Raw genomic sequence first — 4,328 nt, 5'->3', positions numbered from 1 at the left:
AACCAACCAACTTTTTAGCGACTACCGTTCTTCGAAGTTGTTTGCTTTTTAGGACATGTGCACTACCTCTGTAATGAAATCATTTTGCACTTACACATTAATCATTTAATGTGTATCTTAGATTGAGTGCAGGCTTATTCTTACCAGTGTCTTCTTATTTCGTGTTTCGTTATGTTATTGCTATTAGTAAGTAACAGTGAGAGAACAATGTACAGACATCATCAGGTGCCATAGCACATATGGCACTGACAATTCCAATTTAGATTGTTTTAAAAAGTAGAATGTTCATGACAGGTAGAAGGTTCTGACATGCAGGTCTGACATTATGGCTACTTTTAGTTTGACGTTTTTTTAAAGTCCAGTCCCTAAAGCAGGTTTGGCACCCTCACAGTGGATAAATAGATAAATCGTTGCGTATTGCCCGAAGTATGAAACAAAATTTCGTGATGAGAGCGCTTTGTGGTTCACATAATATCACTTGAATATGATTTGTAATACATGAGCTTATCCAACTAGAAATTAACTCAGATCATGATATTAAAATATCGACACGTGTCATAATTTATGAGCAGACACTGTGTTGAAAAGGGTTTTGATCACGTTCTATGGTTGACCAGAACAGCATGATTATTATGTTTATGTAAAATCCCAAAGTAATGTATTCCTGTGTCTTGCCCTTTGTAGAAAACCACAGTAGTTTTCGCGAAATTTATGCACAACTAAAATGAGTATAAGACATGGCGATTATAATTTGGTCGCGCATGGAAATATGTTTGTAATAATTCAGTGCTGCGATGTGCTGTTTCTGTTACGGCTGTGTCAGTGTCACTTGTAATAATTTATTGGTAAGATGAACATTGGAAACGGCCTTGCCGCAGTGGATACACCGGTTCCCGTGAGATCACCGAAGTTAAGCGCTGTTGGGCGTGGCCGGCACTTGGATGGGTGACCATCCGGGCCGCCATGAGCTGTTGGCATTTTTCGGGGTGCACTCAGCCTTGTGATGCCAACTGAGGAATAGTAGCGGCTCCGGTCACAGAAAACCATCATAACGAACGGGAGAGCGGTGTGCTGACCACACGCCCCTCCTATCCGCATCCTCATCTGGGGATGATACGGCGGTCGGATGGTCCCGATGGGCCACTTGTGGCCTGAAGACGGAGTGCTTTTTTAAGACGAACATTAATCATTGTTTTTCAAATGATTCTAGATAGGTAAATGTTTTGAAGATAGCCATTAATATGCGCGACCTAACAATTTGTGTTTGTATAACAATTTTATGTTTTGTTGTTGTCATTTATTATATTGACTGAAACGCTTTATAAAGTTGCTTTGATACTCATTTACTTAAAGAGCGACGCTCCCATTGCGTCCGGACGCCCTCGTAAATATGAAGTTTGACACTAGCTTCCTCGAACATTCCCTGTTACTACAGTTGGCTATGTTTGCCTTCAGTTGAAGTTTGACTTGTATAGTGAGCATATGTATATTGTGACATATATCTACCACCACTGAGGGATGCATGTATTGCCAATTTCAGGTACTTGTCATAAGTTCAGACACTTGAAGCGCAGGTACATCTTAAGCAGACAGGTAATTACCGTTCATATTTGTAATTTCATTTCTGTATCTTACTCTTCACTTACATATTTTTAATGTCGTAGCCTCAGTAATTCAGACTTGATAATGAACCAGTTGGTTCGAAAGTAGTTACCTAAATACTTGTACCACAACTGTGACGGATTTTTAAGAAACACTTCAGGAAAATTACTGTTTATAACAAATTACATCCTCCCGCTATGGTGCACAGCACTAGAATGCAGCCACCCACTCAAGCGCTCTGCTTATAAGATTCGGAGAGGAGGAGGAGGAGGAGGAGGAAGAGAGGGATATTGAATCCTAGTGATCCAGAGAGTGACCTTCATTTTCCCACTAGGAGACCACGTAACCAGCTCCTGCAAGTCCTTAACAGTGGGTAGAACTTGTTCAAGTCAGTACATCTATTTCGTGTACCACACACTTGTGCACGGGCAGGGCCCCCTGAAGTCCATGTCAGCGAAATTTCATACTCATAGTCAAGGTAATCAAGTATGCCCAATTGCATTATCTGTAAAATGATACCAGAACTCCATATTAGTGGATTAAACTGTGTATATTCAATCCTGTGCTGGTACCAGCAGTGCCTCAGGTGCATGGGCAGGCCTGGGGGGCAGAGGGATTACCTAGAATATACCTCACCCAACTGTAGAACCTGATACCACCTCCTAAGGTGAAGGTCATCTAGTGTACCCAACGCTGGAAAGGTTATCTGATAACCATAAATGATGCATCGCCTAACGTTTCCTGGTCGAGAACGTAAACTGCTCTCCTACCTATCCACTGCGGAAAATTACTGAAACCTTGGACAATGTGTAGAAATGCCGTTATTTTACCACAGTGGATGTACAATGTCGGTGTCACGAAGGGATTATTGATCCAAAACAGAGTTTTTGGCTCTATTTGGTGCCCAGCAATATCATCAAAAATGGTTCAAATGGCTCTGAGCACTATGCGACTTAACTTCTGAGGTCATCAGTCGCCTAGAACTTAGAACTAATTAAACCTAACTAACCTAAGGACATCACACACATCCATGCCCGAGGCAGGATTCGAACCTGCGACCGTAGCGGTCACGCGGTTCCAGACTGAAGCGCCTTTAACCGCATGGCCACACCGGCCGGCTGCAATATCATCGCTTGCCATTCGTTTTGTGATATGAATCGCTGAGTTCCCAACGCTGAAGCCGCTGCCTAGACGATACCACTGTATTCTCCGAGGACAGCCAGGAACACCTGTTGCATTTTTGACTATCCACGAGAAATGTCCCTGTGGGCGCTTTTGTACCACGACACTCGGGTTGGAATCCATTGCCCTCTGCCTGCTAGCCGCCTACTGCTGGCACATTGATCTATGCTTGTTTATGACTGTTAATAAAGGGCGTTAGCAACAAATTGGCTGCCCAAATCATATGTACCTCTACCCACCTTCAGCGGACAACCGTCCGCCCACCCTTCCCTATCGACACCAATTACAAAACCTATGCCGAGAGTTGTAGGCAGAAAGTAAAGTTCTGCCAAGACCTACGAGCATCTGACAGAATGAGTTCTGGCTGTTCTGATAGCTCATGGTGCAACGGAGGCTATGCTGGGTATTAAGAGATGAAATAACCATGTCACTAGCGAATGTTTATGATTGAGATAGGCTGTACAAACATGGTGATTCCAGCATTAAGTTCAGAGCTTTCATATTACTATGAAAACATTATTCCAGCTTATCTGTCTCAGAGCAACTGATAATTTCTCCTGGGACGTTTCCTGTAATATCAGCTACATTCTGCTTATCTTACTGTCCTAAATTATTCAATAATGTATGAGTGGTCAACGACAGTATTAACTGATAGCGAATAGTGTGAAGAATTTATAAATGGAAAGTACAGTACTGTGGTTGTTGTGCAGTATGTGGAATATACACATCAATGCGCCTTTCACTTACAATTATGAATTTGTTCTACGAAGAAGCGATGGAAGAATTAGTTAAGATGATTAAGCATTTCATTAGGGCAGTGATCGCTGTCACAGTCGGTGAGTCACCAACTGCCTATAGATGATGGTCTGGCGTTTGTGCTCTCTAACATGCAGAACTGGATCCCGTGGGAAAGTCTGCTTGCACAATAGCACACAGCAATTGGGGGCGCGTGGTATCACTCTTCAAGATTTATTTTCTTAGTAACGTAATTTGTCACTCGAAAAGGGCTAATATGAAGAATGTTAGGTTTACTCTCTAAATGCTGTGGCAATCAAACGGTGTAGTGAGAGAGGGGGCTATGTCTCAAAACTTGAAGAACTGAGTTTTTGTCATTTCTTGTACACTCCTGACCTCTGTCATCTGTCATGGGAAGTAGAATGACGTGGCATTCTTCCAAGTTTTCTGCAGTAGAGTCTCTAAGTTCGAAAATACGTCCTCGTCATCATTTTCAGTGAGAGGAGGAGCTACGTCATTCAGTGATGTTGTCTGCTATGTCGTTGGCACAGTTATCGACACAGGAATGCTATGAGTTGTTACATAAAATTTATGTACGAGAAAGGTACGTTTTATGTAATGTTTGATGTTACATATCTCTTCTTATATGCACACTTCTCCTAAATTGTTATTTTGACCCACTTTGAACTGTGTATGTTACGCCAGTATTTTAATAATTGAAGTGGTGTTTCTAGTAGCCCTGATATACAAATTTCAGAGGAACATAGATGTTTGTGTACCAGAGAATGTTGAAAGTGGTTGCAAAAAAA

At 42.0% G+C, this 4,328-nt stretch overlaps 1 pseudogene; it reads left to right on the top strand.

Annotated features, from left to right (window-relative positions):
- The first annotated feature begins 859 nt into the window (after window positions 1-859).
- Window positions 860-977, top strand: LOC124557342 (annotated as a pseudogene).
- Window positions 978-4,328: the final 3,351 nt, after the last annotated feature.

Source organism: Schistocerca americana, chromosome X (genome assembly GCF_021461395.2).
Source record: "Schistocerca americana isolate TAMUIC-IGC-003095 chromosome X, iqSchAmer2.1, whole genome shotgun sequence".
NCBI classification, from domain to species: domain Eukaryota; kingdom Metazoa; phylum Arthropoda; class Insecta; order Orthoptera; family Acrididae; genus Schistocerca; species Schistocerca americana.
Note: the sequence above shows the minus strand (reverse complement) of the source record. Positions and strands in the feature narration are given on the sequence as shown.